General features: G+C 43.8%; 1 protein-coding gene across 1 annotated transcript in view; it reads left to right on the forward strand.

Moving 5' to 3' along the window:
* The window catches only part of LOC106595389 (unconventional myosin-XVI), a 255,328-nt gene extending 240,046 nt beyond the window's left edge, over positions 1-15,282 (forward strand). Inside the window, exon 36 of the mRNA XM_082969131.1 lies at positions 2,885-15,282. The gene's annotated coding sequence lies outside the window, so the exon portion shown is untranslated. The remainder of the gene's footprint in view (positions 1-2,884) is intronic.
* Positions 15,283-19,746: the final 4,464 nt, after the last annotated feature.

Raw genomic sequence — 19,746 nt, forward strand, 5'->3', positions numbered from 1 at the left:
AGAAAATAATAAAGGAAAATATATAAAAAAATATTTGTATATAATTTATATACAGTACCAGTCAAAAGTTTGGACACAGCTACTTATTCAAGGGTTTTTCTTTATTTTACTATTTTCTACATTGTAGGATAATAGGGAAGAGATCAAAACTATGAAATAACACATATGGAATCATGTAGTAACAAAAAATGTGTTAAACAAACGTGACACTTGGCATTCAGGCCAAATAGTTCAATCTTGATTTCATCACACCAGATAATCTCATGGTCTGAGAGTCCTTTTGGCAAACTCCTAGCGGGCTGTCATTTGCCTTATACTGAGGAATGGCTTCCATCTACCATAAAGGCCTGATTGGTGGAGTGCTGCAGAGATGGTTGTCTTTCTGGAAGGTTCTCCCATCTTCACAGAGGAACTCTGGAGCTCTGTCAGAGTAACCACCGGGTTCTTGGTCACATCCCTGACCAAGACACTTCTCCCCCTACAGCTCAGTTTGGCTGGACGGCCAGCTCTAGGAAGAGTCTTAGTAGTTCTCTAACTCATCTTTCCACCTGACTATACACACACACTTCCTTCTCTAATTCATGCCCTAAAACACAAACACACATCTGTCTGAGTGTATGCGTGTGTGTTTGAATGTGTGCTTGCCAGTTGTGGCCATTGATCTTTTTTCTTATTTGAAATCGCAACAACAAAGTGACTTAATATTCCATCAATAGAGTGTGAATGAGCTGTCTGTCTGTGTTGGTTGTTTACAAGCCTGTGTGTTGGGGTAGATGAATTACCTCATCTTTACAATGACTACCGCAACACCATGTTTAGGATAAGGTTACGGTTCCAACAGAAACAACTTGATGGTTAAGTTTAGGCATTCATTCTGAATGGTTAAGGTAAGGGTTAAGGTCAAGGTCAGGGTTAACGTAAGGGATAAGGTAAAAACTAAAATGTGTGCCAAGCACTGGGATTGAACACCCTCGGAGCCGAAACTCGTGGCTTACTTCCATCCTGTCCACAACTCCCTAGCAAACTCAAGCCTACTTGATGGTAATAGCGCTCACCGTTGCCACTAGTGGCCGTTTTTTAAGAAATCTCCCAACGTCCTGGGTAGTTGGACAGAAGTCGAATTTCCCCTTGGATCTTGAGCAACCTGGCTGGGATAGCATGATATCAGTGTGTTTGTGTGTGTTCCTGCCTCTCTCATGCATCTCTCTCTCTCTCTCGTGTGTGTGTGTGTGTGTGTGTGTGTGTGTGTGTGTGTGTGTGTGTGTGTGTGTGTGTGTGTGTGTGTGTGTGTGTGTGTGTGTGTGTGTGTGTGTGTGTGTGTGCATGTGTACGTGCTTGGCAGTAGGACACAGTGTGCCTGTCTGCTGTTTCAGTAGCCAGTGTTCCTGGCGTCAGGGCTCAGAATAGCCTGGCAGGGATGTGTAAATTATGGATTAGGTCGCTGAGCACTGTACTGGTACAGGCAATCAATCTGTGTGTGTGTGTGTGTGTGTGTGTGTGTGTGTGTGTGTGTGTGTGTGTGTGTGTGTGTGTGTGTGTGTGTGTGTGTGTGTGTGTGTGTGTGTGTGTGTGTGTGTGTGTGTGTGTGTGCGCGCGCGCGTGTGTATGTGCTTGGCAGTAGGACACAGTGTGCCTGTCTGCTGTTTCAGTAGCCAGTGTTCCTGGCGTCAGGGCTAGCCTGGCAGGGATGTGTAAATTATGGATTAGGTCGCTGAGCACTGTACTGGTACAGGCAATCAATCTGTGTGTGTGCATATGCTTGTGCCTGCCTGTCCGGTGTGTGTGTGTGTGTTCCTGGATTCCTAGAGTGTGTCAGTGCTGTACTGTATGCTTGGCAGTGTGTGTAAAATGTTGCGGTATGAGTCCCTCTGGTTTTATTTAGCTTTGATGCTCTCCTCGGCTCCCTCTCTTAACAGAAGACAAAGACAGGAATCACTATCACCTCCAACCAGCTCTCACAGTCTCATGTCAGAATTAGACATTCATCTATGTTTCTAAAACGTAAGATTTCAAGATGCTTAAGGTTAAGTTTAGGCACCCTGAATGGTTAAGGTAATCGTTAAGGTTTGGGATAGACTTGAAACAAAAATAATAAAAACTATCGCTGGATTCGAACAGGAATCGAACTCAAAAGCAGCAGAAAAGGTAAAATAAGGTCACCAATACATGACTGGCCCTTTTGAACCAGAGGCTTACGCCCATCCCCATCCACAACATCCCTGCAAAACCGGAACCGTAACAGCGCTCACTGTTGCCCTGCCGGTTGCTGCCTCGTGCCACCATTCTGTCAGAGCCCATTGTTGTCTCACACACACACTCGTGCAGACACACAAACACACAGACACACCTTGCATCCGTCGGTGTTGGCGTTGATATATAGACTTTCCAGAACAGGATCTGGAAATTATATGTCTTTTAAGATTTCAATCAAAATGGGGCGTCCCCCTGCCTACCACGGTTTCATTTCCTCTGCCTCCGTTCTAATGGGACTGGAAAGAAACTGGCACACTGAGAGGGAATAGAGAGGGAATCAGCTCAATGGTTATGTCTTTATTCAGAATGATGGATCAGGGCTGGATGGCCTATTTCTCTTCAGCTGATATGGAGGTTTGCTTCAGCCAGATCATGATGAGAATATGATTCTGTATGATGTATAGATTTTCCTCCAGGTCTTTCAGAAAGCCATTGATATCTGAGATAAGATTAGTTGTTTTGGTCTTCCCTATTCTCCACCATTACCCCACTGCTTGTCATTACACACCACTCAGCATGTTTCTGGGTCCTACTCACCCTGGCCATATCTACTGGACTGGACTGTGCTCTATGATGTCTGCCTATTGCTTTCTCTAGGATTGATAATAATTAACCCCTCTCCTTCTGCTAGGTGATCCAGCATCTGCGTGGGTGTAGGGAAACGCGGGTGCTGACCTGGGTGAGGGGCGGCCGACTGGAGGAACCAACGGGACACCAACGGAACACTATGAAACCCGGACACTACGCTGGTCTGGGCCAATAGGAGGTCCTCTCCATAGTGGGTGGATGACCGACCGACCACCTCTCTCCTCTCCTCACACAGCCTCTCCTGTCTACACCCTGCTTCCTGCCCCTCCCTCCTGCCCAAGTCTGCCACCCCATTGAGCAAAGGACAGGTCCATCAGAGAGTGAGATAATGCATAAGATAAGACAATCCAACCGACAAGAGCATTTACAAAGAAAGGAGGGAGAAATGGAATAGAGCAGCAATCACAATCCATGTCCCTCCTTCCTCTCTCTTTGTCTCTCTCTCTCTCTTTCTGTCTCTCTCTCTGTCTCTCAGCCTCTCTCTCTCTCTCTCTCGCTCTTTCATCTGATAGTAGGAGGGGGCTTGGCGTGACAGGGCAGGGATTGCAGAAGTTCTGTGAACAGGGACTCTCCTCCAGCTCAGAACCCAGAGAGGGAGCCTCGTCATTGGGCTAGATCGTGCCTATGTGCAGAACAGAGCATGTGTATACCCTCCCTGTACATATCATCTGTTGAATCTCACTGGTCTGGTGTTCAGAACAGTCATCATCTCTAGGACCAGGAGGTTTTCCAGACCATGTGATCTGAGCAGGTAAAACTCCTGTCTAGTCCTCTGAACTCCTTCAGGTATCAGCTACCGCTTTAGCCTCTCACAGGCTACTAGGTGCTTCAGGTGCTTCTGTAACCCTGGCAACAATAGATCAGAGGTCAAGGAAACCCCAAGGTGTACTTCTTTCACCCCCAGCTAGCCACCAGCCTTTCGCTTTAGCACAAAACTGTATGGAAGAGCCACAACAAACACCATAGTGAGTGCAGATATGTACTGCCCCCACCGGCCCAGTGATGGATACTAATCCCAGAAAACACGCTAAAAGTATTACTGACTAGACAACACAAAAGCAAAGCTGTATTGACAACGATGGGGATAGTAGCTAGTTCATGTAGAAAGAATGCCATTGATCAGATTGTATCGATGTTCTGTAAGGTTTTTACTGGCCTTAGTGCCATATAACAGGAGGCCAGTCAAACTCAGCTACAGATAATGTATTTTACTGATGTGTTCATGTGTAAAGCACACAAACAGACTGAATAGGGAACAGTGTAGATGACCAACACACAACTATCTCTGGCAGTCCCTCAATGTACTTCTTATTTAGATTTATTTTACAAACATGTCAGAGAAATAAACTGTAGTTTCTTAATTAGTACTTTCTTCACATATATTCATATCGTTTGATGTGTTCCATCTTAAGTAAAACAATGTTAGGAGTCTACAAGTTTCTGTAGAATTCAAGGCTGCAACTCAAGCACAACTGAGTTCTCAAGTAAAGCTACCCTCAACCTTCTCATTCCCCCACCCTGTCTCCTCATTACCCTCCCAACCTCAACAATATCCATCACCCCCTCCAGGATGCTGTAGGGGTTAGAGGGTGTTGCCAGGGTAACCTCCCTGTTAAAAATGGCTGACGTTTAATGTGGTTTTGACTAGATGAGCTACAGCATATGTCAGAATTGACTTTTCATAGCAGGTTAGAAGAATGTACGCAGCAGGTTAGGAGAATTAGGTTGTTAGGAAAAGGGTTAGAGTTAGCTAAAATGCTGTATCCCATCTAGCCATGACCGTTTAATGTCCAAATGTTTTATTTACTATAGCAGAAGAGCACAGAAATGGAAAGATGGAAAGAGAAAATTGTCTATATGGAAGATAGTTTCATGCAATGACTGAGGCAAAGAGCAGAGGTTTATTTTATAATGTGAATACCTTTTTTTTGCCATATGATTGCCTATTGATATGAAACTTCTTTATACTGTATTTATCTTGTGTGTTTGTTTGTTTCCCTGTGACCCCATTGTAAAACTGTTGTCAATTTTCCAGTGGAGAAAGACTGATGTTTCCATCATTTATTTGTCTGATTGTTGTTAGGATGTTAAATTGCACAATATTGATGTGTGGAGTGGTGTCCACATCGTAAAAAAGTAGCTAAAAATTGCCTTTAACCACTGATATAGGATCAAATATTTTCAACATCCCCCTAATGGTTACGGTTAGGATTGGGGAAGGGTAATCTGATCCTAGATCTGTAGTAAGGGGCAGCACCTAACACTGGCCATGGTAAATTGGATGGGTGTGTCTGTGCAAGCCATTTGATCATAGAAGATTGATGTGACTGTAAAACCCAGGAAGTAGCTCTGATTGTTTTCTCATGTACACTGATCATCCTCCAACACATCTGATTGATCCTTTAATAGGAATTAGCAACGCCATCACTAGCTCTATGTTGGTTGTTGACCGCACCGTGTGTGTGTGTATATGAGTGATAAGAAACACTCAATTTTAAACAGTAATGAAGCTAGACAACATCAGACACAGATTCGGAGTGAGCCACTTAACCAGACATGGCCGTGCCAGACCTTTGGTGAGGGCAGGTGCTCAAAGCAACCCCCCACCCCCCACAAAAATAAACCCTAATTCCACTTTTCTACTGCTCCTGTAGCCAAATTCTAATTTGAATTTAAAATACAAAAAAGGCCGTGATTTTCTGCAAAAGATGGTCACTCATCACACATTGTAGGCTAATCACGATAGAACCAAATATGAAAAAGGGATTTAAGTAGCTGTCTGCTAAAACCACTACTGGGGTGGGCTATATGAGCTGATCATCTCTAATGTAGGCTAGATGATTCAGCTATTTAGGTAGGCTATGTTGTCAAAACAAGCGAACTAGTCTTTACTTGATTTAAAGTTTTGCTACTGACACAGTCGAATTGCAGTTGCCCCCTTTCCTGTCCCTGACCATGAGACAACACATGCTAGCAACTCCAAAGTAACCTGCTGTCGATATTCATTTCAAACTCAATACCTGGTGCCTGTGGGTAGCTAGTTCGTGCATGTGACGAAGAGTGGGGGATGGGATTTTCATCTTTCTTTTAAGAGTTTATGAAATTATCTAGATTGATAGACAATTTGTTGCATTTAAAGTTACAAGAGAGAAAAGAAACCAAAATAAATTAATAAAAGTAATTCGTTTTTTTTTTCATAGGAGGGCAAAAGGGCAGGTGCTCCAGGTCCACTAGGACTCTATGTGGGTACGTCCCTGCAACCTTCTGAACACCCAAGCTCTGCATTTCACTGACTGTGTGAATGTATAGATGGTACTGTCCAAACCAATGTGTACACTGTCTGTGCACCTGAAGGGAAACCCTTGCAAATGTATGTAGCTCATTACATGCGGCTGTATCTACAGTGTATCTGAATGCTTACTGTCCTCTGTGCTTGGAAAACCTATTGATACTGGGATCATTTATTACAAGCTAACGATGGTGGAATATCTCAAAGTGATAGCGTTAGAGTATCATGTCAATACATGTAATTGGATGATGCTTTAGGAATGGAACGCAGGTGAAACAACACACATCTGGACAGAGCAATACAGTCGGTCATACTGTAGTTTATCATAACACACAGACAGTTCAATCAAATGTATTTATAAAGCCCTTCTTACATCAGCTGATGTCACAAAGTGCTGTACAGAAACCCAGCCTAAAACCCCAAACAGCAAGCAATGCAGGTGTAGAAGCATGGTGGCAAGGAAAAACTCCCTAGACAGGCCAGAAATAGAGGAAGAAACCTAGAGAGGAACCAGGCTATGAGGGGTGGCCGGTCCTCTTCTGGCTGTGCCGGGTGGAGATTATAACAGAACATGGCCAAGATGTTCAAATGTTCATAGATGACCAGCAGGGTCAAATAATAATAATCACAGCGGTTGTCCGAGGGTGCAATAGGTCAGTACCTCAGGAGGAAATGTCAGTTGGGTTTTCATAGCCGATCATTCAGAGTATCTCTACTGCTCCTGCTGTCTCTAGAAAGTTGAAAACAGCAGGCCTGGGACAGGTAGCACGTCCGGTGAACAGGTCAGGGTTCCATAGCCGCAGTCAGAACAGTTGAAACTGGAGTAGCAGCATGGCCAGGTGGACTGGGGACAACAAAGAGTCATCATGCCAGGTAGTCCTGAGGCATGGTCCTAGGGCTCAGGTCCTCCGAGAGAGAGAAAGAAAGAAAGAGAAAAAGAAAGAGAAAAAGAGAGAAAGAGAGAGAATTAGAGAGAGCATACTTAAATTCACGCAGGACACCGGATAAGACAGGAGAAATACTCCACATATAACAGACTGACCCTAGCACATAAACTACTGCAGTATAAATACTGGAGCCTGAGACAGGACAGGTCGGGAGACACCGTGGCCCCATCCGACGATACCCCCGGACAGGGCCAAACAGGCAGGATATAACCCCACCCACTTTGCCAAAGCACAACCCCCACACCACTAGAGGGATATCTTCAACCACCAACTTACCATCCTGAGACAAGGCCGAGTATAGCCCACAAAGATCTCCGCCACGGCACAACCCAAGGAGGGGCGCCAACCCAGACAGGAAGACCACGTCAGTGACTCAACCCACTCAAGTGACGCACCCCTCCTAAGGACGGCATGGAAGAGCACCAGTAAGCCAGTGACTCAGCCACTGTAATAGGGTTACAGGCAGAGAATCCCAGTGGAGAGAGTGGAACCGGCCAGGCAGAGACAGCAAGGGCGGTTCGTTGCTCCAGTGCCTTTCCGTTCACCTTCACACTCCTGGGCCAAACTACACTCAATCATAGGACCTACTGAAGAGATGAGTCTTCAATAAAGACTTAAAGGTTGAGACCGAATCTGCGTCTCTCACATGGGTAGGCAGACCATTCCATAAAAATTGAGCTGTATAGGAGAAAGCCCTGCCTCCAGCTATTTGCTTAGAAATTCTAGGGACAGTAAGGAGGCCTGCGTCTTGTGACCTTAACGTACGTGTAGGTATGTACAGCAGGACCAAATTGGAAAGATAGGAAGGAGCAAGCCCATGTAATGCCTTGTAGGTTAGCAGTAAAACCTTGAAATCAGCCCTTGCCTTAACAGGAAGCCAGTGTAGAGAGGCTAGCACTGGAGTAATATGATCAAATTGTTTGGGGTTCTAGTCAGGATTCTAGCAGCCATGTTCAGCACTAACTGAAGTTTATTTAGTGCTTTATCTGGGTAACCGGAAAGTAGAGCATTGCAGTAGTCTAACCTAGAAGTGACAAAAGCATGGATTAATTTTTGTGCATCATTTTTGGACAGAACATTTCTGATTATTGCAATGTTACGTATATGGAAAAAAGCTGTCCTTGAAACAGTCTTGATATGTTCGTCAAAACAGAGATCAGGGTCCAGAGTTATGCCGAGGTCCTTCACAGTTTTATTTGAGACGACTGTACAACTATCAAGATTAATTGTCAGATTCAACAGAAGATCTCTTTGTTTCTTGGGACCTAGAACAAGCATCTCTGTTTTGTTCGAGTTTAAATGTAGAACATTTGCAGCCATCCACTTCCTTATTGCTGAAACACAGGCTTCCAGGGAGGGCAATTTTGGGGCTTCACCATGTTTCATTGAAATGTACAGCTGTGTGTCATCCGCATAGCAGTGACAGTTAACATTATGTTTCCGAATGACATCACCAAGAGGTAAAATATATAGTGAAAACAATAGTGGTCCTAAAACACAACCTTGAGGAACACTGAAATTTACAGTTGATATGTCAGAGGATAAACCATCCACAGAGACAAACTGATATCTTTCTGACAGATAAGATCTAAACCAGGCCAGAATTTGTCCGTGTAGACCAATTTCCAATCTCTCCAAAAGAATGTGGTGATCGATGGTATCAAAAGCAGCACTAAGGTCTAGGAGCATGAGAACAGATGCAGAGCCTCAGTCTGACGCCATTAAAAGGTAATTTACCACCTTCACAAGTGCAGTCTCAGTGCTATGATGGGGTCTAATACCAGACCGAAGCATTTCGTATACATTGTTTGTCTTCAGGAAGGCAGTGAGTTGCTGCGCGACAGCTTTTTCTAAAATATTTTTGAGAGGAATGGGAGATTCGATATATGCCGATAGTTTTTTAATATTTTCTGGGTCAAGGTTTGACTTTTTCAAGAGAGGCTTTATTACTACCACTTTTAGTGAGTTTGCTACACATCCAGTGGATAGAGAGATGTTTATTATGTTCAACATAGGAGGGCCAAGCACAGGAAGCAGCTCTTTCAGAAGTTTAGTTGGAAAAGGGTCAAGTATGCAGCTTGAAGTTTTAGAGGCCATGATTATTTTCATCAATATGTCAAGAGATATAGTACTAAAAAACTTGAGTGTCTCCCTTGATCCTAGGTCCTGGCAGAGTTGTGCAGACTCAGGACAACTGAGCTTTGGATGAATACGCTGTTTTAAAGAGGAGTCAATAATTTGCTTTCTAATGATCATGATCTTTTCCTCAAAGAAGTTCATGAATTTATCACTGCTGAAGTGAAAGCCATCCTCTCTTGGGGAATGCAGCTTTTTAGTTAGCTTTGCTAACTATGATGATCGAGCAGCAGTGAGGGCTCTTCGATACTGCTTGGTACTGTCTTTCCAAGCTAGTCGGAAGACTTCCAGTTTGGTGTAACACCATTTCCTTTCCAATTTTCTGGAAGCTTGCTTCAGAGCTCGGGTATTTTCTGTATACCAGGGAGCTAGTTTCTTATGACAAATGTTTTTTATTTTTGGGGTGCGACTGCATCTAGAGTATTGTGCAAGATTAAATTGAGTTCCTCAGTTAGGTGGTTAACTGATTTTTGTACTCTGACGTCCTTGGGTAGGCGGAGGGAGTCTGGAAGGGCATCTAGGAATCTTTGGGTTGTCCGAGAATTTATAGCACGACTTTTGATGATCCTTGGTTGGGGTCTGAGCAGATTATTTGTTGCGATTGCAAACGTAATAAAATGGTGGTTCGATCCACAATATTTATTCCACGGGACAAAACTAGGTCCAGAGTATGACTGTGGCAGTGAGTAGATCTGGAGACATGTTGGACAAAACCCACTGAGTTGATGATGGCTCCAAAAGCCTTCTGGACTGGGTCTGTGGACTTTTCCATGTGAATATTAAAGTCACCAAAAATTAGAATATTATCTGCCATGACTACAATGTCCGATAGGAATTCAGAGAACTCAGTGAGGAATGCTGTATATGGCCCAGGAGGCCTGTAAACAGTAGCTATAAAAACTGATTGAGTAGGCTGCATAGATTTCATGACTAGAAGCTCAAAAGACGAAAACGTCGTTTTTTTTTGTAAATTGAAATTTGCTATCATAGATGTTAGCAACACCTCCGCCTTTGCGGGATGTGCGGGGGATATGGTCACAAGTGTAACCAGGAGGTGAGGCCTCATTTAACACAGCAAATTCATCAGGCTTAACTTCTCTAGGGCCGGCGGGACGAAATCGTCCCACCTACGTAACAGCCAGTGGAATCCTGTGGCGCGTTATTCAAATACCTTAGAAATGCTATTACTTCAATTTCTCAAACATATGACTATTTTACACCATTTTAAAGACAAGACTCTCATTAATCTACCCACACTGTCCGATTTCAAAAAGGCTTTACAACGAAAGCAAAACATTAGATTATGTCAGCAGAGTACCCAGCCAGAAATAATCAGACACCCATTTTTCAAGCTAGCATATAATGTCACAAAAACCCAGACCACAGCTAAATGCAGCACTAACCTTTGATGATCTTCATCAGATGACACACCTAGGACATTATGTTATACAATACATGCATGTTTTGTTCAATCAAGTTCATATTAATATCAAAAACCAGCTTTTTACATTAGCATGTGACTTTCAGAACTAGCATACCCACCGCAAACTTCCGGTGAATTGACTAAATTACTCACGATAAACGTTCACAAAAAGCATAACAATTATTTTAAGAATTATAGATACAGAACTCCTCTATGCACTCGATATGTCCGATGTTAAAATAGGTTTTCGGTGAAAGCACATTTTGCAATATTCTAAGTAGATAGCCCGGCATCACAGGGCTAGCTATTTAGACACCCTGCAAGTTTAGCACTCACCAAAGTCAAATTTACTATAAGAAAAATGTTATTACCTTTGGTGTTCTTCGTCAGAATGCACTCCCAGGACTTCAATAACAAATGTTGGTTTGGTCCCAAATAATCCATTGTTATATCCAAATAGCGGCGTTTTATTCGTGCGTTCAAGACACTATCCGAAAGGGTAAAGAAGGGTGATGAGCATGGTGCATTTCGTGACAAAAAATGTCTAAATATTCCATTACCGTACTTCGAAGCATGTCAACCGCTGTTTAAAATCCATTTTTATGCCATTTTTATCGTAAAAAAGCGATAATATTCCGACCGGGAATCTGCATTTAGGTAAACAGACTAAAGAAAATAAAGCATGGGGTCGACTCGGGCACGCGCCTAAGCCCATTGTCCTCTGATCGGCTACTTGCCAAAAGCGTAAATGTGTTTCAGCCTGGGGCTGCCTCGATATCATTCAGCTTTTTCCCGGGCTCTGAGAGCCTATGGGAGCCGTAGGAAGTGTCACGTTACAGCAAAGATCCTCAGTCTTCAATAAAAAGAGCCAAGAAGAACAACAACTTGTCAGACAGGCCACTTCCTGTAAGGAATCTTCTCAGGTTTTTGCCTGCCATATGAGTTCTGTTATACTCACAGACACCATTCAAACAGTTTTAGAAACTTTAGGGTGTTTTCTATCCAAAGCCAATAATTATATGCATATTCTAGTTACTGGGCAGGAGTAGTAACCAGATTAAATCGGGTACGTTTTTTATCCAGCCATGTGAATACTGCCCCCTACCCCCAACAGGTTAAGCCATGTTTCAGTCAGGCCAATCACATCAAGATTATGATCAGTGATTAGTTCATTGACTATAACTGCCTTTGAAGTGAGGGATCTAACATTAAGTAGCCCTATTTTCAGATGTGAGATATCACAATCTCTTTCAATAATGGCAGGAATGGAGGTAGTCTTTATTCCAGTGAGATTGCTAAGGCAAACATCGCCATGTTTAGTTTTGCCCAACCTAGGTCGAGGCACAGACATGGTCTCAATGGGGATAGCTGAGCTGACTACACTGATTGTGCTAGTGGCAGACTCCACTAAGCTGGCAGGCTGGCTAACAGCCTGCTGCCTGGACTGCACCCTATTTCAATGTGGAGCTAGGGGAGTTAGAGCCCTGTCTAGATAAGATGAGAGCACCCCTCCAGCTAGGATGGAGTCCGTCACTCCTCAACAGGCCAGGCTTGGTCCTGTTTGTGGTGAGTCCAGAAAGAGGGCCAATTATCCTCAAATTCTATCTTTTGGGAGGGGCAGAAAACAGTTTTCAACCAGCGATTGAGTTGTGAGACTCTGCTGTAGAGCTCATCACTCCCCCTAACTGGGAGGGGGCCAGAGACAATTACTCAATGCCGACACATCATTCTAGCTGATTTACACGCTGAAGCTATGTTGCGCTTGGTGACCTCTGACTGTTTCATCCTAACATCGTTGGTGCCGACGTGGATAACAATATCCCTATACTCTCTACACTCGCCAGTTTTAGCTTTAGCCAGCACTATCTTCAGATTAGCCTTAACGTTGGTAGCCCTGCCCCCTGGTAAACAGTGTATGATCGTTGGATGATTCGTTTTAAGTCTAATACTGTGGGTAATGAAGTCGCCAATGACTAGGGTTTTCAGTTTGTCAGAGCTAATGGTGGGAGGCTTCGGCGGCTCAGATCCCGTAACGGGAGCAGTAGAGACCAGAGAAGGCTTGGCCTCTGATTCCGACTCACTGCTTAATGGGGAGAACAGGTTGAAAGTTTCTGTCGGCTGAATGAGCAACACCGGTTGAGCATTCCTACAGTGTTTCCTTCCGGAAGCCATGAGAAGGTTGTCCGTCTGCGGGGACTGTGCGAGGAGATTTATACTACTATCTGTACTTACTGGTGGCACAGACGCTGTTACATCCTTTCCTACACTTAAATTACCCTTGCCTAACGATAGCGTCTGAAGCTGGGCTTGCAGCACAGCTATCCTCACCATAAGGCGATCGTTCTCCTGTATATTATGAGTACAGCGACTGCAATTAGGAGGCATCATGTTAATATTACTACTTAGCTTCGGCTGGTGGCGAACCACGTCCAGATAAAGCGTCCGGAGTGAAAAAGTTGAATGAAAAAATTCGAGCGAGGGTAAAACTAAAAATATAAACGGTAATTAAAAAGTAAACACCATAAAGTTGGCAGGTAGCAAAGTACGGTTAGCAACAAAACGCACAGCAGCACGTAAACAAGTCTACAAGTTGTGACCGGAAATGACTAAAAAAAAAATGTGTTCTACATGTATATATGACTATCAGACAGAGTTTATACAGTACACACACCTATTACACTGAGACAGCCCCAGTCAATAGCAGTATCAAATCAATATTTATTTTGGGTATAGGAAGGTGCACCACTCTTACTTCGATGTGCTGAAGTCCACCACTAAACAGGGTTACGGTTCGTCATGTGTGCATCATGTGTTTATTAATCCCAAACTACTATGAATTGTAAAGGCTGGTTTATACTTGGTCTTAAGACATGTCTGTAGACAATTAGAATGTGACAGGTGTCGCTGGTCATTCATTTATACTCCGGTGGAATGCCTGTAGACTGTCGGTTCCCTTTTCAGGGACAGATGAAGCATGTTCAACTTTGACCTTGTCGCAGCGTCTGTTGACATGTTTACCTCGCTGAGACAGCAACGAAACAGTGCACAAGTTCAACAATTCTCCGGTAGAATGCCCTGCTTTTATTTCGTCACGCTCAAAACGTTAAGTTCTTTTCTGTAATTAGCTCGCCATTACCTTGTAAATAATGATCTTGTTGAGTTTATTTTCCTGTAATAATGAATAAAAAATGTGCTGTAGTCAAGACATTGTCAGCTATGATCTGGTCATTATTTAAATAAGATAGAAACTAACCAAAACATTGTTTAGAAGCGTTTAATTGCCTGGCTTGTCAGATTAATGTATACTAAATGGATGAGTGCTTCTACATCTCACTGCTTGCTGTTTGGGGTTTTAGGCTGGGTTTCTGTACAGCACTTTGTGACATCGGCTGATGTAAAAAAGGCTTTATAAATACATTTGATTGATTGATAAGTGTTTAAATACAGCAGCTACGCTTTTTGGAGCATCGGGCTGTGGTGTCATGCAGCCTGTCGTTTTTGAGTTTATTATTTTTCATAACGACAACGACAAATTTGATGTCGGATGACAATAGAATGTTCATGACGTCACATTTTTACATTTTTTTTTTTTAACATTTTAGTCATTTAGCAGACGCTCTTATCCAGAGCGACTTACAGTAGTGAATGCATACATTTCATACATTTTTTTTTTTTTCTGTGCTGGCCCCCCGTGGGAATCGAACCCACAACCCTGGTGTTGCAAACACCATGCTCTACCAACTGAGCTACAGGGAAGGCACTGGGAAGCACAGGGAAGTCACTGCGACTGTCTGCAAACATGTCGATAGACCAACTGTAAACCAGCCTTAAAGTGATGAAAACATGCTGAGGATGAAGAAGTATGGCTACTGTTGTAAGGCATTTTAGACAGGATATTAGTGCTTTGTCTCCCTGCATGATCTGACCACTCATCATTGCCCTCCGGTGCTCAGTAGTTAACACTTTACAATGTGAATATCCTTTTACGCTTTACACTGTGAACCACTGCACACAATTTCACACTGCCATTTCACACTGCAATTTCACACTGCCATTTCACACTGCCAATTCAGATGTCAATTCTGACTGCCATTTCACTCTGCCATTTCTCCAATGTGATTGTCACCTTTCAATGTTTCCCCTTCCACAGCAACCTAATATACAGTACAAGCTACACACGTATTCCCCCCCTACGCACACACACACACACACACACACTCACACACACACACACACACACACACACACACACACACACACACACACACACACACACACACACACACACACACACACACACACACACACACACACACACACACACACCATACCCTCAATGTGTTGTCTGACACTCATTTTTCATTCATAGTCAGATATCCCTTTATCATAATATTCCTAGATCAGATGTCTGGTGCTACAACCAGTGCAGAATGGGCATTGTGCTGTTCCCAGTCCATGTACAGTATTCCACTGACACACAGTATATTTTAGCACATGGGCATATCACTGCCTTGTTGTAATGGTTCTTGTTGTTTCCTGTTTTACCTGCACACATTGTGTGTAAAAAAAAACTAAATATTATATATGTGTTGTATCATACTTTTTTTCATAAATACCTGTACAGCAATAAAGCACAATTGTGTCCATTCCCTTGTCGTGTGTGTGTGTGTGTGTGTGTGTGTGTGTGTGTGTGTGTGTGTGTGTGTGTGTGTGTGTGTGTGTGTGTGTGTGTGTGTGTGTGTGTGTGTGTGTTTAACTATTCTTGTGGGGACCACAAGAATAGTAAACAAACAAAAATTGACCAATTGAGGACATTTTGTTAGTCCCCACGATGTCAAATGCTATTTCTAAGGGGTTTAGGGTCAAGGTTAGAATTAGTGTTAGGGTTAGAATTAAGTTTAGGGTTAGTGTTAGGAGTTGGCGTTACTCTTACGGTTAGGAGCTAGGGTTAGGTTTAGGGTTAAGGTTAGATTTTTGGGTTAGGGTTAAGGTTAGGGAAAGAGTAAGGGTTAGGTTTAGGGTTAGGGAAAATATCATTTTCAATGGGACTGAATTGTGTGTCCCCACAAGGTTAGCTGTACAAGACTGTGTGTGCATGCGCTCGCTCATTTGTTTGTACGTATGTAGCTACATATGTTTTTGTATTGTGTATCTATTCATTCTCTGACGTGTTGGTGTCTGCGTGTGTGCGTCGGCTCGCTTGTTTGAATACATGTACCTGTGTTTGTGTGTCTAGGCAGACCCTCTACCATGACAATATTAACCAGCCCATTATTGTGTAAACAGTGTAGCAGGTGAAAGGCAGCGTATCATAATGTGTCATGTTTACAGCCACTCACAGAGAGATTAGCACAGTGTGACACAGCCACAAGTACGCAAGTGACTTGTGGTTTTTGTCAGGTTACCGGGGGTTATTGCATCAGCGTCATCACCCGTCAGAGGCATAGCTGACACAAACACACACTTAGTCACACACACACACACACACACACACACACACACACACACACACACACACACACACACACACACACACACACACACACACACACACACACACACACACACACACACACACACACACACACACACACACACACACAGCCTGAAGTGTCAGTAATACAGAGGCTGGTTGTGGTGAGGTGTGGCAGGGTTGTATAATATTCAACAACCCCTCTCAGTCTCACTGCAGAATTAGACATTTTTGCACTTTTATCAAAACATCACATTTTGGAATTTCTGCAAAAACATCACATTTGGAAGTCAAAGTTAAGGGTTATCAAATCAAAATTAAATTAAATTTTATTGGTCACATACACATGGTTAGCAGATGTTAATGTGAGGGCAGCGAAATGCTTTTGCTTCTATATCCGACCATGCTGTAATATCTAACAAGTAATCTAACAATTTCACAACAACTACCTTTTACACACAAGTGTAAAGGAATGAATAAGAATATGTACATATAAATATAAGGATGAGCGATGGCCGTTCAGCATAGGCAAGATGCAGTAGATGGTATAGAGTACAGTATATACATATGAGATGAGTAATGTAGGGTATGTAAACATGATATAAAATGGCATCGTTTAAAGTGGCTAGTGATACATTTATTACATCAAATTTGTAATTATTAAAGTGGCTAGAGATTTGAGTCAGTATATTGGCAGAGGCCACTCAATGTTAGTGATGGCTGTTTAACAGTCTGATGGCCTTGAGATAGAAGCTGTTTTTCAGTCTCTCGGTCCCAGCTTTGATGCACCTGTACTGACCTCGCCTTCTGGATGATAGCGGGGTGAACAGGCAGTGGCTCGGGTGCTGTAGGTGTCCTGGAGGGCATGTAGTTTGCCACCGGTGATGCGTTGGGCAGACAGCATTACCCTCTGGAGAGCCTTACGGTTGAGGGCGGTGCAGTTGCCGTACCAGGCGGTGATACATCCCGACAGGATGCTCTCGATTGTGCCTCTGTAAAAGTTTGTGAGTGTTTTTGGTGACAAGCCAAATTTCTTCAGCCTCCTGAGGTTGAAAAGGTGCTGTTGCGCCTTCTTCACCACGCTGTCTGTGTGCGTGGACCATTTCAGTTTGTCGGTGATGTGTACGCCGAGGAACTAAAAACTTTCCACCTTCTCCACTACTGTCCCGTCGATGTGGATAGGGGGGTGCTCCTTCTACTGTTTCCTGAAGTCCACGATCATCTCCTTTGTTTTGTTGACGTTGAGTGTGAGGTTATTTTCCTGACACCACACTCCGAGGGCCCTCACCTCCTCCCTGTAGGCCGTCTCATCGTTGATGGTAATCAAGCCTACCAGTGTAGTGTCGTCTGCAAACTTGATGATTGAGTTGGAGGCGTGCATGGCCACGCAGTCATGGGTGAACAGGGAGTACAGGAGAGGGCTGAGAACGCACCCTTGTGGGGCCCCAGTGTTGAGGATCAGCGGGGTGGAGATGTTGTTTTCTACCCTCACCACCTGGGAGCGTCCCGTCAGAAAGTCCAGGACCAAGTTGCACAGGACGGGGTCGACACCCAAGGTCTCGAGCTTAATGACGAGTTTGGAGGGTACTGTGGTGTTAAATGCTGAGCTGTAGTCGATGAACAGCATTCTTACATAGGTATTCCTCTTGTCCAGATGGGTTAGGGCAGTGTGCAGTGTGATGGCGATTGCATCGTCTGTGGACCTATTGGGGCGGTAAGCAAATTGGAGTGGGTCTAGGGTGTCAGGTAGGGTGGAGGTGATGTGATCCTTGATTAATCTCTCAAAGCACTTCATGATGACGGAAGTGAGTGCTACAGGGCGATAGTCTTTTAGCCCAGTTACCTTGGCATTCTTGGGAACAGGAACAATGGTGGCCCTCTTGAAGCAAGTGAGAACAGCAGACTGGGATGGGGATTGATTGAATATGTCCGTAAACACACCAGCCAGTTGGTCTGCGCATGCTCTGAGGACGCGGCTAGGGATGCCGTCTGGGTCGGCAGCGTTGCGAGGGTTAACACGTTTAAATGTTTTACTCACGTTGGCTGTGGTGAAGGAGAGCCCGCAGGTTTTGGTAGCAGGCCATGTCGGTGACACTGTATTTTCTCAAAGCGAGCAAAGAAGTTGTTTAGTTTGTTTGGGAGCAAGACATCATGGTCCGCGACGGGGCTGGTTTTCTTTTTGTAATCTGTAATTAACTGTACACCCTGCCACATACCTCTCGTGTCTGAGCCGTTGAATTGCGACTCTACTTTGTCTCTATACTGACGCTTAGCCTGTTGGATTGCCTTGCGGAGGGAATAGCTACACTGTTTGTATATGTTCATGTTTAGGTTAAAGGTTAGGTTTTTGGATAGGGTTAAATCATGAAGTCTAGGCATTTATTGTGAATGGTTAAGGCAAGGGTTAAGGTAAGGGTTAAGGTAAAGGTTAAGTTAAAGGTTAAGGTAAGGGTTAAGGTAAGGGTTAAGGTAAGGGTTAAGGTAAGAGGTTAAGGTAAGAGGTTAAGGTAAGAGGTTAAGGTAAGAGGTTAAGGTAAGGGTTTCAGGTAAGGGGTTCAGGTAAGGGGTTCAGGTAAGGGTTAAGGTAAGGGTTAAGGTAAGGGTTACGTTAAGGGTTAAGTTAAAGGTTAAGGTAAGGGTTAAGGTAAGGGTTAAGTTAAGGGTTAAGTTAAGGGTTAAGTTAAGGGTTAAGGTTAAGGTACGGGTTAAGGTAAGAGGTTAAAGTAAGGGTTTCGGCTAAGGGGTTCAGGTAAGGGGTTAAGGTAAGGGTTAAGGTAAAGGTTAAGGTAAAGGTTACGTTTGGGATAGGGTTAAAACAAAACAATTGAAAGATTGTCCATCACTGGGATTGAACACGCAACCTTCAGGTCCAGAGATTACACCCATCCACCACCTCCGTCCTCAACACCCTAGAAAAACCCAAGCCCACATGATGGCCCCTAGTGGACATGAACAGAGGTCCAATTTCAAAGTCAATCTTGAGCAATCTGGTAATATTAGGTCCCGTAAAGATAAGAAAAACAGAGAGATTGTGAGCTGATCACATGTTTTGTCACAGAACGTCTCAACACATAAAATTGTGTGAGTGTTCTTGTGCGTGTGTGCCTGTGTGTGTCTAGCAGAGTGAGATAAGGGAGATATAGAGAGAGCGTGCCCTGTATATTTGCTCAGAAGCAACCGTTTTCCCTGCAGTCACCATGGAGAGAAGCGATTTCTCCTGCAACACATTAATTTACAGATTATTATCCATGACATTTGCGTGCACGTTGCCCATCTCCCCCAGATGCCAGGCCTCTATACTCTCAGCATGGCCCGGAGAGTCTCTCTGCTGCTGCTGTTGACATTTACAGGGAAATGTGAAGTACCTGCCAGGTATTTGAGCTGCAGGTAGTTTCTGTAGCACATTCAGGTCACGGCAGGCAGGTGGGAGAGGCTGCAGTCTGCTTCCCACATTAGGGAGACATTTGCATCTCACACTATATGCAAACAAGCAGGAGTAAAGTGTAAGGATTGTTAGCGTGAATTGAAAGTAAATTAGGCTCCACGGGGCCACAGCTCAATGTGTGTGAGTCTTTGTTTGCTCTGTGTAGTCCAATAGGTGCCTTTTTACAAGCAATGACTGGTTTTTACCTTCAGG

Source organism: Salmo salar, chromosome 25 (assembly GCF_965601325.2).
Source record: "Salmo salar chromosome 25, fSalSal1, whole genome shotgun sequence".
NCBI classification, from domain to species: domain Eukaryota; kingdom Metazoa; phylum Chordata; class Actinopteri; order Salmoniformes; family Salmonidae; genus Salmo; species Salmo salar.